We start from the raw sequence: 23,591 nt of genomic DNA, 5'->3' as shown, positions 1-23,591 counted from the left end.
AAATATTGTTTTTACTGTGAGCTCTTTTACGAGATTTTTTCTTGCCAGAAGCTTACTCTGACAGTTCCCTTAGAATTATTGTTTTCTTTCCCCTGTAGTTTGGTAACTGTATCAGGGTTATCCAGAGAAATAGAACCAATAGGATACATGTATATAGAGAGAAGGAGAGGTAGGAAGAGATTTAATATGAGGAATGGGTCATATGTTTGTGAGGGCTGGCAAGTCTGAAATCTGTAGGGTAGGCTGGCAATCTGGAAATTAAGAGTTAATATTGCAGTCTTGCGTCCAAAATGTGCAAAATTTGCAGGGTAGGCCAGTAGGCAGGAAACTCAGGTATGCTGCAGCCTTGAGGCAGAGCTGCTGCTTCTGGCTCCTTTGGGAAACCTCAGTCTTTGCTCATAATCCCTTCACCTGTTGGATGAGGCCCACACTCACTAGGGAGGGTCATCTATCAATACTTTACTTAAAATCTACAGATCTGGGGCTTCCCTGGTGGCGCAGTGGTTGGGAGTCCGCCTGCCGATGCAGGGGACGCGGGTTCGTGCCCCGGTCCGGGAAGATCCCATATGCCGCGGAGAGGCTGGGCCCGTGAGCCATGGCCGCTGAGCCTGCGCGTCCGGAGCCTGTGCTCCGCAACGGGAGAGGCCACAACAGTGAGAGGCCCGCGTACCGCAAAAAAAAAAAAAAAAAAAAGTCTACAGATCGTAAATGTTCATCACATCTAACAAACATCTTCACAACAACATCCAGAATGGTGTTTGACCAAACAACCGGGCACCACGGCCTGGCCAGACTGATACGTAAAATAACCCACCCCAGGAACACAGGGCGTCTTCACTATGATTGTATTTTGCCATACCATTATTAGACATTCTAAGCTTGAAGCTTCAGTTTCTGTAAAAGAAATTAACTATATTTTACTCATTATATACACTTAAGATTCCATAAGATGGAGATGCCTAAAAATACCGTCGTTTTTGTATAGACGCATCCAGTAATTTAATACAGCATTTTCAGTGCTACAATTGTTTAATAAGGCAAACTGGACAGAGAGAAAATGATTTCTTTTAATTCAGGCAAAGAAAAAGACACCACAGTCCAGCCTTCTAATGGCATTGTCTCTTAGCTTCACTTTCCATACCATGTATTTCAGCTACTATATATTCTCTCCTAGATTTTTGTGTAGTTTATATTTTTTCTTTTTTAAAAAATTTTATTGGCGTATAGTTGATTTACAACGTTGTGTTAGTTTCAGGCGTGCAGCAAGTTATTCAGTCATACATATACACGTATCCATTCTTTTTTAGATTCTTTTCTCATATAGGTCATCACAGTATATTGAGTGGAGTTCCCTGTGCTATACACGGGGTCCTTGTTGGTTATTTATAGTAGTGTGTGTATGTTAATCCCAGGCTCCTGACTTATGCCTCCCCCCTACATTTCCCCTTTGGTAACCATAAGTCTGTTTTTTATATCTATAAGTCTGTTTCTGTTTTGTAAATAAGTTCATTTATGTCATTTTTAAAATTAGATTCCACGTATAAGTGGTATCATATGGTATTTGTCTTTCTCTTTCTGACTTAACTTCACTTAGTACGATAATCTCTAGGCCCATTCATACTGCTGCGAGTGGCATGTTTTCTTTCTTACGGCTGAGTATGTGTAGTTTATTTTTCATATGTATGAGGCCTGCCCCCCAATGACTGTGTTCACAGTGGTAGCAACATGCCAGGAGCTTTGAGAAGCCACAAGGTAGACGTGGTGTATCTTTTTGAAGCGTTAATTTAACTCAACAGTTTGGATGGAGAATAGATGAACTAAATCATTTAAGTGATAAAGCAGGTTAAGTAATTATTTTTGTAATGCAGTATATATTTTAAAGAAAACTCATAAGACTGGAATATTTCGAGCTTGGGCCCAGTCCGATGTGTCATATTCTCAGATCTCCTAGGATTTGGGGTAGGGATAACGGTAATGTACTCACTTCTCTTTTTTTTCAGATTTTTTTAATGGACAGTTTTGAGAAGCGCTGTTAAAGAAGGATTTTTGTTAAATACATGGGATAGGTTAGTACTCGATTGGTTAAGGGGCTCTGCCCGCATCCACCCCTCCCAAAGAGCTACTCACCCACAGACTTGGCAATCTTCTCACAACTATGTACTTATCTCATGTGAGACCGTCCCCAACAATAGCCATTCAGGACATGCTGTGTCTCTACTGTGGGAAAATAAGCCAAAGCAGCCTCAGGAAACAAGGCGCCTGGCCTAAGGGCTGGACCACAGAAGTGTTAGTAGATCTCTGACCCAGGGCTCTTCTGTGTGGGAGCCACTGCCTTGAGTCTGCTGAGCGAGAGCTTCATAAGACTCACCAACTTGCACTTACCTGAAAGATGCACCCAGCCTTCCTGACGAACCATGAGGTTATTAACTGACCTTTTAGTGTTCTTGTCGTGTACTGTTGAGTTCTGTTTATAGATGGCATGATAAAATCCTTCCCTGGACTTGCAACTGACGTTTGAGAAGGTGCCAGAGTCTTAGAGGCTGTGAGCTATGTACCAGGATTGTCACATCCAGCAGCTTGCTCCTTTGCTTCAGGTCAGAATTGAGTCAACTTGTGGGTGGTTAGAGAACACTCAAGGAGAAAGCAGTGTGGCTGATTCGAGCAAGTTAAGACTTATGAGTTACGCGTATTTAAATTTAGACTTTGTGGGAATGGAAGGCGGTTTCATTTCCTTAAGACTAAATTTTTATTTAGCTGTACCAGATACAGTATTGAGTTGGAGATAAGATTACGCCATTTACACCAGGAGTTTAAAGAAACACTCAGAGAAACAAAACTGAACGAAGCGAAATCACGAACAAGCAGACCCAAACAAAACCTAACGGAAGTAAAATACACTGTGATTCATGCTCACAACAGGAGCCAGGACCGTGTTTCCATGCCTCATGTTACTGTAGGCAGAATATGTCGTGTGTGCTTTTCCTGAACACTTGCGTCACCTCGTTCCTGTTCTTTACCGGCATAAAGGAGGGACGCTGTTTCTCCAGTTGCGCATGGAGTTGTGTGTGGGAAGAAAGTGGCTGTATTCATCATGTACAGAGTAATACCATGATAACGATATCGTGGACCCGGTTATTTTTGGCATCAAAATACTAGCGTTCAGTAATCACATCGCCACTCAGGAGACAGCATGTCGTGTCATCTTTTACACTTTGGTTTCACGACTTGAACAAATGGCATCTCTGTTCTTCTAAGTGTGTGCACAGTACCCGTGGCACTGGGCACTAGGGTATATAAAGATAACTCCCTCAGTTCCTTGCCAACGGGAAAGATAAAGCCTATCCAAAAAGGACATGGGCAGAAAAGTCAACTTTGCTGGGAAGTTGAGGGAAGCTTTACCGTGGAGGTAACACTGTGTTTCAGCTTGAAGAGAAAAGGAAAGTCTGCCTGATCTGCAAAGAACCGAACGTGTTTGGGAAAATGTGAGAAGTTCAGTGTGGCTGGAGTCTAGGGTGCTGGTGTAAGGACTGAGTCAGGGCGGTGACACCTGGGCTAAAGAAGTGGTGTGACCTAGCAGTACGTCACCTGGGAAGGCTTTTTGTAGGGTTTACCCTTCTCCCCCAAATCACACGCAACGCTAGTTCTAGGACTGAACTGTTTGCCCATTCATGACCTGTGACTGATGCTGGGAAAGGAGAAGGATTTAATAGAAAGTGTAGAGAACAGAGAAGAGGCAGAAGAAGCTAATCCCTGGTGTTTTTCTGCTTTACAGAGGACTCCTTGATTCTCATGCAAGGTGGGCTTTTTCCAAGAACTCTTTCTAACGCAAATAACTTAATGATTGCTCATCGGGCTCTGTTTTCTTCCCAAGCTGTCCATTCGCCATGCTTTATTGTCCTAAACTGCGCGGATATTAACTTGGTGCCACTCTATTTAAGGAGCGCGTGGTCAGAATAGTTTTTTTCACACCTGAATGGAGCACTTGAGATGGGATCAGGGATTCACCTGCAAAGACGCAGCTCCTCTGTATACCAAGGGATGACTAGATAGACTAAACGGGGCATCATGGTGGTGGAAAGAACACTGGGCTCAAAGTCAGTTACCTTCAGTCTTAGGGTCGTTATATATTTATTCTTATTGGACAGTAAGTAGTTCTCCCTTGTCAGTTTCCTCATCTATAAAATAAAAATATTCCCATCATTTATTTCTACATTCCTTCAACAAACACTCAATAGTGTATGTATATATTGTGTGCATATTTGTATATATAAAGAAATACATATACTATCTATAAAAATAAACCTATATTATATATATAGGAGAAAAAAAAATATATATATATATATACACACATTCCTCTAGTGGCTCTGCTTTTCTAATCAAACCCTGGTAACCAACCCTATTAGGTATTTATATGTGTATATATATGACTTATGATACTATTTGACCTTATATAATGGGTGACACCTCTGGTGCTGCAGCCGGAAGCTGCAAGGCAGGCAGCGGGCAGCACAGGTGGACGTGAGGTAAAGGAGGACAGCAGGTGAGAACCGGCAAAGATTAGCCGGAAGCCACCAGGATGAAATGAAGCTCACGTTCATCTCTCACAGCCTTTGAGCTTCCAGTGAGATCATGGGGGTGTCCAGAGGGGAAGAGGCTGCCCCCCGCCATGTAACCCAGGAACCGCAGGAGCTGAAGGAAGAAACCCAGTGGGAACCACGGGCTCACCTGCTGCTCTGTGCCAACACGTTAGCCGTGCCAACCTGTGTGAAGTCCCACAGTGCCTCGTGCCCTGTGCCGACCTTCCGGTGTAAAGAGAATACAGCTGTTGGTTTACTTCCGCCTTACAGATGTCGTGCAGAATGTCTCCCATGGCCCAGGCTAACCTGGAACTATGAAGGAAATGGAATTCTGGAACGTGTAGTCCCAGTTTAGCTAAACTGATACGATCCAAACCTACCACCCCTGACGCCTGCCATTCAGAATATAAAACAAATGATTGAAACACAGTTCCTGTCTCCAAAGAGCTAACTGTATGGTGGGAGAGAGTCTTCATCCAGTCCGATGTGTGTTATAATAGAACTACTTGGTGTGGTGGGACACAAGCTCAGAGTGAGAACAATACACGTGAACAAGCTTTGGAAGCATTACGTTTTTAATGGCCTCGCAGAGTCTCATTTTGGCTTTTTGACATTAGATTACCTCTACTTAGAAAAAGTGAAAACTGGAGACGAAATGTGTTCTAGCTATTTTAATAAATGTGTATTCCCTGAGATACCCTCGTCTTTATCTTAGTTCACTTGGGCGAGTGGTGGTGCTGAACGGATAGCAACCAAATCTCTACACTAACCCAGATCTTTTGGTTTGCATAATTACGTATGCTTATTTAAGTCACCAACCGTTTTTTCCACAGAGACGATGTTTGTTTTGCTTAAGTATAACTTACCCGTCTTTTAACCTGAGGAAAGAAACCCAGAGATAGATGAAGAAATTTCTTGACCGGTAGCAAAATTCCTTGACAATGAAAAATGTAGAAAAAAGCAATGAAGATAGGAAATAGCTTCAAAATGCTATGCCAAGACGATATTACGAAAGCTGCTTCTTTATCAACACCATCTTGTATAAATTTTCTCTATTTCCTTATTAGATTATGTTTGACTGACAGCTTAATCTGCCTCAGTTTCTCTTTCTTTGCTGCTGTCTAACAGGGTAGATTTGGTATATTTCAAAGACATCATGTTTTCTCTGTATCACAAAGATGGTGTTACAAGGATAGGTGGCCTCATCCGTTCTGTGAAGGGTTTGTGTCCATATCCCAAACGTCCTGTTACCAAAGTCACGGAAAGAAGGTATTTCTGCTGAATCTTCCCTGAATGATACGAGACTACATGAAGAAACTTACGGGATGTTTCACTTACCAGTAAGAAAGGAGCATGTGTCATTTCACGGCAGAAATAACGTTTTCAATTTACTGCCTGGTTTTTATTTAACAAACACAGGGTGCTAACTACATGCTGTGCATTGTTCTAAGTGCATTACAAGTATTCCTCCTTCCACCCGCACGAGAAACTTTATTCTTACAGATAAGGAAACAGGAGCACAGAGAGGCCATGAAATGTTCCCAAGGTCACACAGCTAGTAAGTGGCATAGCTGATTTTGGACCAGGCAGCCTTTCTCTATAATAAGTGTTTTAAAGCATTAACCCACGCCCTCTAAAGAACCTCAGTTCCCCATAAATTCATATCTGTGTGACTGTTAGTAATGCTAAATTCTATTGACACATAATTTGGGTCATACACCTAACATTCAAGAAACCTTTGTACGCAACTCGGAGTGGAAGCCTGAGGAGTGCTCAGGCATTGAAATGATAAAATGGAATCAAACCCTTCCCCCGAACCCTGCTCTCTGCTCTCCGGTTACTGGTTTCTTTGAAGTATTCTGTTTTGCACGCCAAACATTAAGTTGTGCTTTCTCTATCAAAGGCATTTAAAGAATAAAAAACAAGCAAATCAGAAACAGAAAAGAAGGTATCTGTGCTCTATTTAACAGGCAGAACCCCAGCTGCACCAGCGCAAGCATCTGTCATTTCCATCAAGAGTTAATAAACACACAAAAAAGTTAATCGACACAAACAGAATTTTGACACCGTAAATCAATAAGGACTTCACTTCATAAAGCAAATATAATAGCCAATCTAAGGAACGTAATAATTCATTGATGGGGGAAAATACAGTCGTTCTTTATGGTCCTGGTGACGTATGGAAATCTGTCGGCTTCAATACCAAGTATTGAACTAATACCAAACAAGCCATTTGTTTGAGGGGAAAAGTATGATAAAAGTAGAGCCCAGTGGGCCTTGACAGAGTTCTTAGTTTACAGTAGAAAGTCTCCCTTTACTTAATTCAGTATAAAATAGACCCCTTCTTTGTGCCAGTGAATATTAACTTCATTAGTTAGAAGCTACTGCTCGTGGTATGCAAATATTTACAATGGAAGTTTTCATGGAGAAAGTAGAAGCAGCCTTAGTTTTCACTCTTGCATTAAAATTAATTAAGAATAACAGTGAGTGATATGAAGTCACCTGTGTTAACTGTTTATGGCATAGCAAATCCTGTATTTCATTGGTTCCGCCATTTATTACAAATGAAGTCAAATTTATATTTTGAGAAAGCATCCAACAAAGCCAGTGATCAGCATATAATGAAATTGTATTTTTAATAGTGAAATATTTTCAGTATTCTCTGAAAGAAAAAAAAAAAAAAAACTATACTTCCAAAGAAAGAAAGCTGTTAGCATTACATTTTTACTATTTAAAAATAATTACATGAAAATCATTATTTATTAATCGTTTTCCAGGATTCATCATAAAAATGTCTCTTGAAGAAATAGGATGTTTACTTCTTAAGTTGAAAACAAAAACTGTTGGAAAAATCTGGTAGTTGCCCTACCCTTAAGACTGTTAGTGCGTTCATGTTAAAGATCCCTGAATTCCCGAAGGTTCTAATAAACTTCTTTGTTGTGCTTGGCATTTCCTTTTGCGTAGTCTCAGCTTTTAAACGAAAGACCAGATCCTTCACTCACATATTTTTGTTTTTCTTGTTTTACTCTTTTTCTGATTTGATTCCTAATGGAAATAACAAACATTAGCGGGTAGCACTTCAAAGCTTAGAAAATGCTTTTACAACAGTGATCACATCTTATCTTCAAAAGGACTCTGTGAGGTGAGTGAGGGGTGAGAGTAAAGCAGTAGAATTCTCACTGTAGGGATGGGAATGCTTAGGCTCAGGTCAGTGAAGCCATACATGGCACCCAGGGGACCTCAAACTCCAGGGTTTCGACTCCAGATCCATTCCTCTTTCAAAAAGCGTGCAAATCCTACAGACCCTCCTTTTCTCTTCCATCTCTGCAGTAGAGGGTAACAAGTGATTTCTTAGCGTGCAGTCGGTTTGTATTGTAGAATCAGACAGACATGGGTTTTAATCTAGACTGTGCCCCTTATGCCCTATGTGATTTAGGCTAGAGGTTCTCAAAGTGTGTCCCGGCCCTAGAAGCATTAGAATCAACTGGGAACTTGTAAAAAATGCAAATTCTCAGGCTCCATCTCAGACCTATGGAATCGGCAGCTGTGGGGTTAGAGTCCAGTGTATCTGACAAACCTTCCAGGTGATTCGGATCCACATTCAAGTTTGCAAACCGGGGGAATGTATAGGCCAAGGCACTTCACCACTATCAAACTTCTGTTTCTCTTTAAATTGGGTCAGTGATAGAGTTTTGGGCGGCAAGAATGTGAAACAGCGAATACACAGCAGACAAACGCTTTAGAAATGTTGACCTTCCCAGAGGAGTGGATTTCATTAAAAGGGTTAATTCTAACTCACGTAATGAATTTGGTCCTCCATGAGAACAGAAGTGAAGTGACACTTCTTTTTTGGAGGCTGCATTTTTTCTAAACCTGGAAGAGAGGACAATATCTAACTTATAGGTAAATGGGATGGTCCTTTTTGGCTATATTCAAAGTAATTAGTGGCTGCCGTTGAAAAGAAATCAAATGAAGTCAGGTGTTGTTGTCTTTTTCTACTAGGAACTTCAATAAAAGTTCACGGAGGGGGCGTGACCTCTGTCTTCGTCACCAGCATTTTATTTGTTGTTTGTTCACGGGATTCTGGCATTTGAGTCATAATAGCTTTGCCCGATGGCCAATTTTAGTTCCATGTCTTGAATTACTTAAAATTTATAGGTCTTAATATGGCTTGGTAAGTTAAGTCTTCAGTTTAAAATAACCTATAAATTCAATTTGAAAACTCAATGAAGAAAATTTTTTAGCCTTGTGTCCGTCAAAACGTTTGAAAGTTGGTCTTCTGTGGCTCCATGGAGTGTAGAGATAGGAACAAGCAAATCAAGCCAATTTCTCCTTCTGATTCCTCTGCTTGCCCCCTTCTTGGACCTACAACAGTAGAGAACACTTGTTAAAGTCCTACTGTGTGCCAGGCACCGTGCTATAAGCTTGGAGTCCTACTATCCTTATTTATTTGGCTCTTTAGGGAGGGGGTGTGGGAAGCGTTCTATGACAGGAATTGGGTGATTTAAGCCACGTGAGTTGACCACCTAAGTTTTTGTTTTTAGATCAAATTAAGAGCCTTGCATAATTTGTACATGAATTTTAACTGCCAGGAACGAGAACCTTAGTATGCCAGCTTTCATTCAACACTCCGTCTGCCCAGATTCCTGAAGTCTGAAGAGAAACAGCCACGTAAGCCACGGGTTTTTTTTTGTTTATTTGCTCCAATAGTTCCCAGAGGTGGGATTCTTGACTTGGAGGAGACAATGAGGGAAAAAAAAAAAAAAAAAAAAACCACCTTATGTTACTAAATAAAACTGCAGGGTTTCCATAACTGTGGTAGTCTACAACCGGAGGGCATGCTAATAAATAAACTTACTTGGCTAGGAAGAAGGGAAAATACTGAGCTATAAACGAGACTTAGCACCATGTGTAACATTCTTTTTTCAGAAGGTTATCATATCTGTTTACCAAATCTATATGTAGGTAAAAAATTAAAAGCTAGTTACTTCAGTGTTTACAGAGAACACACAGCTCTGACTAACGCTGTTCAGAATCTCTAGTCACAAAAAAAAAAAAAAAAAAAGAATCTCTAGTCACATCACACTCACGATAAAGGCTAACACTCCATAACCCTCGCAATAACTGCGTCCATCGCCCGAGGTCTAGTCCTAATGTCCCGGGGCTTTAAGCAAAGAGATCTGACTGGGACTGGTGGTGTCTACTTCTGTCCAGCCTCAGCTGCCTCTTTGCACAGCAAGAAAGCTGTTCAATCATTTGCTCAAACATTTATTTTTTTAGGCTCCACCTTGAATTTAATCACATACTTATCTTCCTGCCAAAGTATTTGTGCTGGTAAAACAGGGCAACTCGATCTAGGCAGAACCTGCCGTTTCTGCTTCTGTCCAAAGGGTCAGTGGTAGAAAGGCTGATGGCAGTGATTTTATAATTGAATGGGGTGATTGTTCTGCGGTTTTTGTTTTTCCCTTGAAAGAAAATGCTACAGGCTTGAAAGCTCTAAGATAAGGGGGAAAGTCTACGCAAAACACTGTGTGCCTTCTCACAGACCTTTAGCTGGTAGAAAACAGATCATCTTTGTTACACTTTGGCTGGATAAAATCGACACATTATATGGGTAACTGAGGTCAGTAGAAACCCTTGGCGTTTATTTTCCCAGGTACTTTTCTTTTCTGGGCTAAACTATGGACCTAATTTAGGCTAATAGTGCTACTAACAGACTGAGTTGAATTCATTGGGTTCGTTTATCATATTCATGCGTTAAAGGTACTCAAAAGCCCAGACCTGCCGTTGTGAATGATCAGTCTGTAGTCTCTCGTCGACAGTCTGTGGTTTATCCGCCTAAGTGACCAGGAAGTGTAGAAAGGGCCGGGCAATCTTGCTAAATCTGTCAGAGAATCTGAAAAATGGAAGTGTGAGCCGTTTCGTTTGCCTCGATGGCCAAAAACGTAACCAAAGCCTTGTTCAGAAATATTGTTTAGCAGATTACGGCTACGGAAAAAAGACTCCAAGTCCTCAGCCAGGCAGGTCAAAGTTTTGCCATCTGGGGCTTGGCCCTCTCTGCCACCATTGCTCTCTCTCACTCTACACCAATGCTGCGTCCTCTCCTCCCTTCTGAAGTATGTAAGTCCTCTCCCACTTAAGTCACCTATCTAAGCAGGTGTCTCAATGTTAGAGCCAAATCCGCCTTTCACATGACGCTTTTCCAGATGAAATCAAGCAACAAGGAGCACACCCTCCTTTGAATTCATCCTGGTTTCCATTCCGTTTTCTGCTCATCAACCATCAGCCAGGACCGTTGCCCACTCATTTGACTGTTAGTCGAAACATAACTGAAGTAAAAATACAATAGCAGTGATTATCTCCTGTTTGCTATAGCTAGTCCTCTAAACAGCTTGCTAACTTCCTATGGACTGGCATTATGTCTTGTAAATCATAAATGTGCGAATAGCCTATTTGTTACCGACGTCTTGGACTCTTTTAATCAGTAGAAATTGGTAAGAGGCCCAATGAGGGATTCAGACAAGGCTTTACGGGAACTTGTGCTGCAGCAGGAGGGGGCGAAAGCAAGTAATGCGTAACCTTGCTCCAGCCCCCCGCGGGGGGTGGGGGGGTGAGCTTAACCGGGGTGAGGGTGGAGGCGGGGCAGTGTGCCGGGGCTGGAGTGGCTGGCCGAGGAGGTCTGCCCACCCCCTTCACGGTGCTGCGTGCAGGGGTCCCGCGTGGCACCGTGCTTCTGCTCCCGACACCTCACAAGGGGAGAGGTGACAGTTGCGTTTTTGGCCTTTTTGTATCTTACTGGCCATAATTTGCCCCGACTGCGCATGCACGCAGTTATTTTTAGTCCCTCATCGTTCCTTTGTAGCTTGTTGCTCAAGGAGACGTCTGTCCAGGTGCCAGCCCTGCAGCAGAGCGTCCCAGGTCCCAGCCTGTCTCATAGTAACCACCTTGAACGTAGTAAAAAGGCCGGGGGCGGGGACGCGTGGGCAGGGAACAGCACTTATGTCTTTGGGGCAAATAATCAAAAGTTAGGTTGAGGAATGATATATAATAAGATTTGCTCCCTGATGGGATAAATTGCAAACAAGTTCAAAACAGGCCGCATTTATTTTGGGTTTTCCTTCTACTCTGTCCCTCACCCTGTCTCCCAGTTCACACACACACACACACACACACACACACACACACACACACTCCTTCCGATGCTCTGATTTCCTCTCTTCTACTGGTTGCACGTCTAGTACTTTGCTTTGGCCCCGTGTAGGTCTTTACTTTCCTGCTATTCTCCAGGGAGGGCTGCTTTGCTTGATGTTTGCCTGTTCCCTTGAATCATCCTGGATCCCGTACTCTGTGAAGAGTCACTTTCCCCTTATTTTACCCTCTCATGTAATATTTAATTTGGGACTCTTGGGTGCATCGACGACACAGTGAATAACATAAATAAGTCAAGTACTATGATGGCCTGGGATGGGGGGAGGAGTTTTAATTTAGGCGAATTTAGGTTACTTATCCTGTTTAAGCAGAACCTCATTTATGGGCTAGGAAATCAGGTGTTATATAATACCAAAAGGTCTAAAATGTGGTCTGCATCACAAATAAATACTCAGTGTTGCATCTGTGAATTGGAGAAAGTTGCAGAAGTTGAAAGAACGTAAGCTTCTAATAATTAGTGGAAAGTATGTACTGTATACACAGACACCATCTAGATTGAAAGAAAGGGCTGGCAAAATATTTAACTGACTGCACGCATCCACATGGTGCTTTGAGTCAGAGAAATATAGCCAGCAGAAAAGGTAGGGAAAATGGTCAAATACTTCGACCCTCCTTTTTGTGACTAAAGCCAGTTTGAATTGGTAGGTCTGACAAGGCTGAAATTTATTACCCACTCTCCCCACCTAGTTTAAAATAATTTTTGACTGTTCAAAGAGTCACATTGGGCAAAAGGCCATATATCCAAGAACAGGATGCATCCAACTTGCTAGAGTTTGATCAGTCTCGAGAGATGGCAGGAACTGCTGTTTTCAACAATCTATAGTGCAAGGCCATGCAAATTGTTATTATTGAGTATTTGTTACAATCGTTTTCATCAAGATCAGATTCAATGATAATTAAATTAACCCAGCTTTAACATATTGGCTAATAGATAGAGTTCTAAGAAAGTCAACCTGCTTTGAAAAAAAAAAAAGAGTGATCGAATGCATTTTTTAGCTCATATAATAAGGGAGTCTGAATAATTTACTTGGGTTTTTTTCCCCACGAATGATTCAGTTTTAAGTATTGGATGGAGGCTATCGTTTCGAAAAGCACGTTTGTATAAAGTGGTTTTCCCACATGTCATTTACCACCACGTTCTACTGTTTTGAGAGGTTGAATATACGAACGGTGGCCACGATCATATATAACAGTACAACCGTGACCCCCCGCCCCGAGCTCTGTAGCAGATAGCCCTGGAAGACACATTTTTGTAACAATGGGCCCGAAATGATCAAGAATTGGTCCTTGACTTCCAACTTCCCTAATTTTTTCCCCCTGCTTCTCACTTCGAACCAACGAGGGAAGGCAAAATGTGCCTCCTTACCACAGAAGACGCCCACTTCTGGTACACCTGATTCCAGCTTCTCATGCCCCCAGCCTCGGATCAGACCATACCTGAAGCCTTCCTTTTTTCTTTTTAACTGTAATGCTTTCCCACTCGTCTGCCTCCTCTTTGAATCTCTGCCAGACACGAGTGATGGTGGTGGACTCCCCTGCTAGAGCGAACTCTGAATGATAGCCCCAGCTTGTTCTCATTTGGGCGGTCTTCATTTCTGCAACATTTATTTGATGTCTATATAGAAACTTTTAAAGAGCAAAATGAGCCCTGCCCGAGTTTAGACAGTCGTTTAGGGCCACTGGACCTTCAGTGGAGTGCCAATAATTTTGAAAGCCAGACGAACTGTTAGAAGTGGTTCAAACTTGGGTCAAGACCCCTTTGACCTGTTTCAGATTGATGACAATTCGGAATTTGTCATAGTCAGTCCTCTTTCCAGGTCATTGCAGAAAAGGTCTCACTGCTTGTGTCTCCTGCACACAGTCCGGTTCTGGGGGTTGTTTTCTTTGGAGAACGACATCATCTGTAATTAGTTCAAATTGGCTCTATTTCTTTGAGAAGTCTATTTTGCCTTTATTAACTGAGACGTATGTGGTATTTGGTTTTAGAAGGTTTCGATTCAAATCCTGCCGATACCTTCTTTCATAACAAGACTTTGAGATAGTCTATCAGTATATTTAAATCTTATTTAAAAATTGCTAGGGACGTAAGTACCTATTTTATGGGTGGCTTAAGAATGAAAACAAATAACTTCTGTACAACTGTTACCAAAGTCCTCCGTACTAATACGTATGTAGTATATATTCAGTAAGTAATGGCTGTGATTATAACATCAAAATAGCGGTTCATATTTCCGAAGGAACAATCCTTTTTGTCTGATGTGATAACAGAGAACATTTGGAGCAAAGATTTGGAAATTGCTGGCAACTTGCTAGTTTTTCAGATTACATTAGGTATCAGATAAACACGGCTATCTGACAGTATATGCATTACATCCTATGGAGAATCAAGGCAATTGTCTTCATAATTCAGTTGATGTACGCTTTCTGCTCTACCGAAAACCACGCCTCTCAGACCTGGAATGCTTTGGGATTAGGCAGGACTATGTTTTGGCCTCAGCGTTTTCAGTGGCCTCTACAGGTTGAGCAGTTTAGAGCTAGTAACTTGGTTCAGGTTTTTGGATATAAACTTGCCTGTTGAGAGTGTCGAGCAATCTCCATTTAAAATGTGTAATTCCAGAGGTGCGGTAAGGTACACGACCCAGCCAGCTGGAGAAAGTGACATGTTCTTTATTTTCTCTTACATCCTATTACAGTCAAAGAAAGCATCTGACATGGTGAAATGCTCGCTTTGCAGACATGACGTGTGCAAGTTTAATTTGTGAATCAAACAAAGGGAAAATTCCTGGGCCTTTTACATGCATTTTTCTTAATGTGATCACTGAATCCGAGTTAGCCATTTAATCCTGAACGAGACATGACTTCACTGGGGTTTGTTCCCTGAGTAAATCTCGGACTTCCACACCAGGACGTATCAATCGCTTACTCGCTCCTGTGCCTGTGCTGATGTCAGGGGCTTGTGTGAGGGCGGGGCCGGCGGAGCGGAACCCTCCAGCAAATGTTTTCGGAACAAGTCTTTGTGGGAAGTTCACTGTTTTTGTCATAAAGGCCCTTTAGTGGTCAATCTGGAAACCACGAATGGAATGAGTTACCCTGTTGAAATTCTTAAATCAAAACGCATTGGTTTTCTTTGGGGAGTTTCACTAAAAATTAGAGGCACAGATCATTACATGGAAGTGGGAAGACCTAAGAGGAGCACCTGGAACACATTTACAGAATACGCGTTTTCCGTCAGATTCTTGAGGAAACGTTCCTAAGGACGGGCCCTCAGTGCAGGCCCACGTAACATAGTTTTTAACTTCCCTACGGTTGACTATTTCAAATGTTTTCAACTCTCTTTCAATCTCTGATCCTGTCTCTGTACCCACCATCCCCTTATTGAACCAAGAAATAAAATCACCAGTTTCTCGCCATCTCACCTGTTGACCTGATTACAGCCGTACCCATCCTTCCCTTGGAATCATACTCGACTCTTCCCACCCTTCCCTTTGCTCTGCAACTCCTTTCCCTTTTCCCTCCCTCCCTCCCTGATGGATTTCTGCTTCTTGTGGATTCAGACTCCCAAGTACCTCTTGAATCTGTTCCCTTTGCTTTAGTCCCCCAGGTTATGCAGTATCGTCCTCACTTCCCTCCCTGTTAGTTGTCTGGCCAATCCATTCTCACCACCGCTGCCAGAACACATGCTCTTAAATTCTAATCAGATTGTCCTACTTCCTGATCAAAGCCCTTTAATCCTGCCTGAGAATAACTGGAATTCTTGAACCTGACTTACCAGATGTGGCTCTCACCACTCCAGCTCTCTCACACTTTGCCCCATCCTAGATCCCGCCTTCAAGCCAAATAAACACTCTGATTTTTCTTGTAACCCCTATTGGGCGCTAACATGGTTTGTCTCCACTAGTTGCATTCAGTATGAGTAGAAGAAGGGTGTAAATTACACTGTTGGGGAAAAATGACTCACAAGTAACAACTGCAGCGTGGAATCCCTAAAGAACAATCACAAACATACCCGTGGCTTTAAAGAAAGTAGAGTCTATCCAAGAGTGAAGAAGGCTACCCATGAAAAGAAGTTTATTCATTTGCAGAGTTTTAAGTTGAATTTTAATAGAGTTTCCTTAATGCACGAGAAGGACTTCACAAAGGCTTACTGAATTACAGGGAAACGTTTAAAACTTTAAATCATTTTTTGCACTATCCCTCTTAACAAGCCAGCCATTTGGAAGCCAGTTTCTTTTTCGTTCCATTAAAAAAATGACAACTTTAATTAAGACTTCGTGGTATATAAGAATTGCTTAGTGATATATATATATATATATATATATATAATTTAACATATATCAGCTTTGCCCAATTTTCTTTCCAGTACAGACACTAAAGACCAGCTTTCTTTTTCCTGACCTAAATGTTAGAAGCTAGAGGCCCTTTCGGTGACTTTGTCTCTCTTCACCTCCCTACTCTCATTCCCAGTAGTTGCGAAGTTGAATTTTGATGAAATTGGATCTTTGAAGTGCAATCTGGACAGATTCTGGGCTGGTCAAACAACACCTCAATAACTGTGAATTAAGATACGTCGCATTTTAAAGGGAGAATCAGAGAAGAATAATCAGGACATTGAGCAAATCCTGAAACATGGTTTGTGACGCAGGGGTGTGCTGGAGCAGACTTGTGTCAGCTCCCAGGAGCCAGCTGTTCACCCCTTACCACCTCCACGTTTTGGTACATCCCGTCAGCACCTGGACATCAGCCAGGGTTTCAGTTTATACCATAGAAATTGGCAAACTCTTTACAAAACAGAAATAGAGTCACAGATGTAGAAAACAAACTTATGGATGCCAAAGGCAAAAGTGGGGGGGGGGGATAAATTAGGAGTTTGGGATTGACATGTACACACCACTAGATATAAGATAGATAGCTAATAAGGACCTACTGCATAGCACAAGAAACTCTACTCAATATTCTGTAATAACCTATGTGGGAAGAGGATCTGAAAAAGAGTGGATATATGTATATGTATAACTGAATCACTTTGCTGCACACCCGAAACTAACATGACACTGTAAATCAACTATACTCTAATTAAAAATTAAGAAAAAAAAAGAAATTGGCAAACTCTGCAATCAGTCCTTTTTTTCCCTCAGAGAACCCGTGATGAAAATTTGCTAGCACGCAACTGCTTATGAATAAGCTAAGTGTCCCAGCAGTCCTGGTTTGACACCTGCTATCTTGGTGACTCATCGTTTTAGCATTTGTCCCGACACTCTGCACCCCTAAAAGTGACAAGTTAAATCATTACTCTGCATGTCAGGAACCGAGGAGGCTTCGAGGGTTTTCCCTGGAGGAAGTGAAGCCCAGGACTTGGAAGGTAAGAAGTAACTAGGAGATTCTGGTCTTCTTTTGTCTGAAGAACTGGCTGTTGGAAGTAAGACGTGACTTGTTTTGCAGAGGGACAGCAGGGGGACAGGAAAATCCTGCGAGAGCTACGGAAGACGCATTTTTATCTGAGTTTAAGGAAGGACTTCCTCATTGAGAGAGTTGAGTCATCATAAAATAGGAACAGAACACGTGAGGGTCACTGAGGTCCTTGTCAGTGAAAATGTCCCAGCAGAGACCGAGGGCCACCTGGAGGGGCTGTCATACCAGGGCTCAGGCAAGGACGTCTTGCTGTGCTTGTGCCCTTCTGAGCCTTTGAGGTGACAGACACGGCCACTGCGGCGATTCTCACAGGGTCTTTGCTCAGTACTGTGTGTATTCGGTAGATGGTACAACCACCAGCCGGAGAAGTGATTCATTCCAGTTCAGAAAATAATGATCCAAGCAGAAATGTTTATGATGCCTTTTTGATAAGCTTTAAAATGGAACAATGATCGCTCATTTGAGAGGAAGCCCACGCTAACCAATTGACCACTGATTGATTTCTGAGTCCGCATTTGGACATCCATTAAGATTGTCCACTCCACTTTGGCACAGTTTGGCCAAAGAGAGGAAAATAAGTCAGTAAGTTTCCCACAGCTTAGGAACATAGGTAGCGGAAGAGACTTTCTTAAGTGGCGGGAGAGGCCCTGTTTCGCAGTGAGAACTTCAGATACTTCCTCTGTCGCCTATGGTCACCGGGCAGTTGGAATAACAGGAAGCCCTCCGGCCGGCAGTAGTGGCTCCTCTGAAGTTTGTTTGGGTCTATCCAAAGGCACGGTTTCAGCAGGGGCTAAGGCTACACCAAACAACTTAGAATTTCCCCTTAAGTATGGAAAATTATGTTAACATAAACAATTCTGTCCATTACTAGTGTCTACAATGTACCATAGAAAGGTCTAACTTTTTTTTTCTATTTCAAATTACTCTATTAACTTAGTCAGTTTGATTATCTTATAGATCACCATAAGAATAGTTATATAGTTTTTCCCTAAGCTCATGCCTTCCATTTTACACACTTTTACTCTTACCTGACACTTTGCCCGTTCCTTCAGCCATGTAAGATCTTCCAGTGTTTTCCATTTTTCGTTTGACGTTTCACCACCCAGAAATCATCCTCCAGCCCACATGTGTGTCTCTTTGTGTTCTCCCATCAGACCGTTATTTAACGGCATTGAAAGGGCAAATATTATTGTCTGATACTTTTATAAGTGCTTTACGAATATTCACTTATTGCTTCTGCTGAGAGCTATACCGAATAGGTGTTTTTATTATCATTCTTTTACCGATGGGGGGATGGAGGCACCGCGAGAGTCAGCCTTCTAATCAGCAGAGTGTCTCGCACTGTAGTTCGTAATCACTATGTTGCCTCGCACTTTAAAGATAAGAAATTGAACCCGTCTTAACGCGATTCTCTGAAAAACCAATGCGGACACTTAATGCCTCAATGGAAATGTGCTTTCTCTCTACCTATTTTCCTGAAGTCCAGCCTTCTTATGAATGTATATTTTCCTAAGCACAGAGCTGTGTTAACATCGAGTTCCAAACACTGCATCCTTTTATACACATTTTACATATGTATCTTCTCCTTAAAGAATCCACCTTTATGGTGTTTTAGGAAAGAAATCATATTTACGTATTTTGTGAATCCATATTCTATTATGGATTCCACTAACCGAGAGTAAAACTCATCTACCTGGTTCTTTGAGGCTAGGAGAGCAGTTCTCAACCAGGGGTGATTTTGTCACCCGGGGGACATTTGACAGTGTCTGGACACATTGCTGGCTGTCAGTATGGGGGTTGGGGTCATGTGGCATCTCGTGGGAAGAGTTTAGGGTTGTTGCTAAACACCCTATAAGCCCAGAACATCCTCCCACAAAAAAGGATTATCTGGCCCCAAATACCAAGGCTGAAAATCCCAGGTCTAGGGTACCCTGTGCATTTAAAGTGATTCTGTTGAGGACAATGTATGCCCCTCGTCAACTGTACTATAAAAGCTGTAGAAAACTCTGTGCATATGCGACTACACCTATTAATGGGTCTCTCATTAACATATCAGTCTGTCATTAAGTAAGTAGATTCTCAACTGATATGTCTCATATTTTATTTGCTCTTCTCACAAATCTGAATGGTTTAGAAAGAACTCATTCATAATGTAGTCTGAAAACGAATGTAACTCTTAAGGAAAATGGTGATAATAGCAGATTTCTTTAGTACTTGTTATTCATTCATTCATTCTTTTTTTTTTCAAGAAATAACTATTAAGCATAAACTGTACACCAAACAATGTTATAGGTGAACAAGTAGTTTAGGATTAGGCTATGATTAATTTGTAGATTAAAGTTAGGATTATTTTAATGTGTACTGAGAAGTCATTAGTATGGGTTTTATATTTTCTATAGTTTATATTGTTCTACACAATTATAGAAACAGTGTTTTATTTACGATGAAATTAAGCCAAGTATTTTGCATAATGTAGGAAAAAAGTGGGAGAGAAAATGATTTTTAGAAAGTTGATTATTCGCTTTTCACCCAGTTAGTTAAATTGGTGGTTGGTAATATAACATGCACAAAACAGACACAGCTGTTGGTCCAATACAAGTATTCCACGCTCTCCTCACGATTTTGTAATGAAACCAGGAGACCAAACAGGACACCTTCTTCAGGTCTCCCAAAAGAAGTACTTATTTTTAATAAAAAGGACACACAAGAATCCTTGTAGGACATTTACTTAATTTAAAAGTGAAGAAGGGCTTCCCTGGTGGCACAGTGGTTGAGAGTCCGCCTGCCGATGCAGGGGACACGGGTTCGTGCCCCGGTCCAGGAAGATCCCACATGCCGCGGAGCGACTGGGCCCGTGAGCCATGGCCGCTGAGCCTGAGCGTCCAGAGCCTGTGCTCCGCAATGGGAGAGGCCACAACAGTGAGAGGCCCGCGTACCGCAAAAAATAAAATAAAATCAAGAAGTTGGCAAAATCTTCTGTGACAAACCGTACATCCCTCATATTAAAGCAAAACAAAAAACTGGCTCCCTGAAAAATAAACCCCCCTTGAGCCCCATATTCCTTCCCATCCATCAGCCCATTTTTCTACTCCATTTGACAGCAGGGCTCCTTACAAAGGGGATACATGTTTTCTCCACTTCCTCTCACCCTGTTCCCACTTGTTCCTGATCTAATCCGGCATTTGTCTCCAGAACTCTACTGAGACATCTCTCGTCAAGCCACCGGTGACGTCACATGGCCACATCCAACAGTTAGTTCTTAGTCCTCATCTTGACCTCTCCTTAATCTCCGACACAGAGGATCACTCCCTTTTTCTTGCCATCTTTTCTTCACCTCCTGCCACATCTCGTGGTTTTCTCTCTACTTGAAGAAATTCTCCTTTTCAGTCTCCTTCGTTGGCTCATCCAGTTAACCACAATAAAATCTCAACCACTGAGTTCCCCACTTCAAAATTCCTTCTCTCCTGGTTTCATCATCTTAGTAATTGGTACCAGCATCCAATCAATTTCTTGGAAATGTCCACATTTTCATGACCAGTTCATTCCAAATTATAAGACTTCCCAATAGGCGAAAAGTGGATATTGAGTAAGAGACTTATTCGCTCCCATATCCCAAACTTAGAACCAACAAGCCAGAAAATAAAACGAGCTTCTCGGAAAAATATCTAAACGTTGTCCTTGAAACCAGTACTGGGCTTGTCAGTGGTCTTCAAGGGGCACACATTTCCTTGGAGCCCAAGTGAAATGCTGTTCGCCTTAGGTGTACGATTACATAGACAGGGTGTGTTTGCAGAGAAAAATCTTTACAGCGACAGTCTAGGGCACCTACACTTAAGAAGAACACACTTGGAAGAAGTTGTTCAAGTCCTGGAGGTGTTAGTGAGAAAAAAAACCCAGCCTCTGGGACGGTGAGACGTTTAGGGGCAACTTTCGGCCATTTTGTGATTTGGGGAGGGCCTTGTTGAATAAGTTCAAAAAACAAAGGTATAGATGGGCAGGAAGGGAGGCTCTTTCTTCTTGATTCTTGTTTTCTGGAAGCCACCACTGGCAAGACTATCTACTACGGGTAGGCATGGGAACAAGTTAAAGAAAGTGTTGATTCACTAGAGGCAAGCAGAGATCTCAGTGGCCTTTGTATGTGGTGAATGTGTCCGGAAAGGCAAAGAAGAGCGAGATTCTCCCGTGGGTTTTCTCATCTCCATGGCGGTGGGTGCTGACAGCTTGAGAGAGAGCTCGGAGGAGCCGAGAGAAAGGAGCCCTGGACGTCCAGTTGCCGTGCTCTTACACGACGCAAAGGACACGGGGGTCTGAGCTGAACTTCATCATCCGTAACTACGGTAAGACCATCTAGTGGGTTACTAAGTGACCCAAGCCTGAAAGCGTTGCTCTCTTGCTCGATCTTTTTTGGGCGTATGCCTGCTAGTAGGCACCCTTATGATGCTTCCTTTGGCTACATAGTCATGATTGATTGCTGTATGGTCTATGGCTGGGAATAGTCTTTCTTTCCTTCATATAATCTCTGGGGAGCGCTGAATCGAACAGGTTAAGAATGCAAGTGCCTTTTATAGATCAGGGAAGTAACCATTAGAAACAGAGAGACAGACTTAAAAGCATGATGACTTATCCAACCGAACGTGACTTATTGATGCCGTGGGGCAATGTGGAAAAGGATGAGTCTTTAATTTCCTGTGGAAATAGTCATTCATCAAACCCTCCTTTTGTGTGTCTTCGTCACTCTTCCACTGTTCCAAAGTGGCAACAAAGTGGCACTGAAGATTTGAAACTGTGTGATAAGAAGTTGCTGTCATTGACCTGTCATTAATGACGTCTTGACAACTAAAAATATAGACAGAAATACTGTGAAGACGCATTAGAAAAAAAAAAACTGCTAAAAGGTAACTTCAATAAATAGTAAGCTCCTCAGGCTTTGACGTCTGATTAGGTGGAAAAGCACTGGGCTTTTTAACTTTTAATGTTTTTCTTCTACTCACTGTCTTTTGGTTTGCAATCTGGGGCGTTGCCAGGGAGTCATTAACATCGGTTAACACCCCATGGCTTGAGAGTTCATTTCTCTGGTGAAAGGAGCAGAGGTTGAGATAATCCAACTTGTCTACCTGGAAATTCCAACATTGCATAGATGCAGGGCCGTGGGTTTAACCATAAATATGTCTTATTTACGAAACTCTTTAAGCTTTTCTTTCTTTTATTTATTTTTTTTTTTGCAGTTTACAAGGCTAGTTTAATTGTAATGCCTAAAACAAACAAAGATTAAACACAAAACATTAAGATTATAGGCCAATTTAAATTTTGCTATATCATAAAAGAAACTTTAGAAATTGCAAATTAAATCTGCCAGCGGATACGTCTACCCAAGAATGTAAGGATAATATACATTAGAAAAATCTATCGATACAGGTAATATATGAACACATTCAAGGAAAAAAGTGATCTTCTCAGTATGATGTATCCAGTAGATGCAGAAAGCTCATTAAATAAAATTTGAAGCTTATTCATAATTTTAGAAAGTCATTAACAAAATAGACAAGAAAAGTATATACCAGAAACGCAGCAAATACCGTATTTGTTTAAGCTTTTCTTTTTAAAAGCCCTTCCCCCTCCTTCTTTGACTTCCCATGAGCCTTGAAATCATTTGGAGAATTCCCAGGGAGCTAGGGGAACATCCCTAGAGGTTCTGAAAGCCCGTAATCCTGAAGCTAGAGTTCACATGGGCTGCTTACATCAGCGTGACCTTCCCAAGTGATTTAGCTTCTCTCTGCCGTCTTGTCAAAAGCCTTTCATAATCTCGCTCTCTTAGATATCATTTAATCTCCTTGGATTTAATCTCCCTCGATGTGGTGCCTGGCACACAGTGAGCACACACTCAGTGGAGACAATCATTATTAGCTCCATTTTAGAGAGGAGGGAAACTCTGATATAGACGGTGATCGTCGGTTAATAACTAAGCTTAAAGTAATGTCTCAAATGGCTCGACTCCAGGGAACATACATCTTGTTCTCAGGTTTGAGAACATACGTGCCGGTTGCACTTTTGCAATTAGGATGACAGAAAACTCATGATATCAGAGGTACCTCTGGCAACTTACACCAGCCTTGACCCTCTTCTTCTTTTTTGTCTTTCTTATTAGCTGTATTAAGGTATAATTTACATACAATAAAACTCAGACATTTTGATGGACTTTGACAAGTGTATAAGGCATGTAGCCAACACCACAATAAAGATACACATCACTTCCATCACACCAGAAAAGTCCTCATGCCCTTTTGCTGTCAGCTTCTTTCCCTCACCTCTAGCCCCAAGAAACCACTGATCTGCTTTTTCATCACGTAGTATGGGCTTCTCTAGAATTTGACCCGCTTCTGACATGGTTTTCTG

General features: G+C 41.9%; 1 protein-coding gene across 2 annotated transcripts in view; it reads left to right on the top strand.

Moving 5' to 3' along the window:
- KCNJ16 (potassium inwardly rectifying channel subfamily J member 16) overlaps positions 1-23,591 on the top strand; it is a 53,536-nt gene that overhangs the window by 6,248 nt on the left and 23,697 nt on the right. The window contains exon 1 of one of the 2 annotated variants that reach the window (XM_032617825.1): positions 16,976-17,148. The exons of the other annotated variant lie outside the window; for it this stretch is intronic. The gene's annotated coding sequence lies outside the window, so the exon portion shown is untranslated. Of the gene's footprint in view, positions 1-16,975; positions 17,149-23,591 lie in introns of those variants that run through there. 2 annotated transcript variants of the gene reach the window in all.

This window comes from Phocoena sinus, chromosome 20, assembly GCF_008692025.1.
Source record: "Phocoena sinus isolate mPhoSin1 chromosome 20, mPhoSin1.pri, whole genome shotgun sequence".
Taxonomy (NCBI): domain Eukaryota; kingdom Metazoa; phylum Chordata; class Mammalia; order Artiodactyla; family Phocoenidae; genus Phocoena; species Phocoena sinus.
The sequence above is the reverse complement of the archived record's forward strand: the minus strand, read 5'-3'. Positions and strand labels throughout refer to the sequence as shown.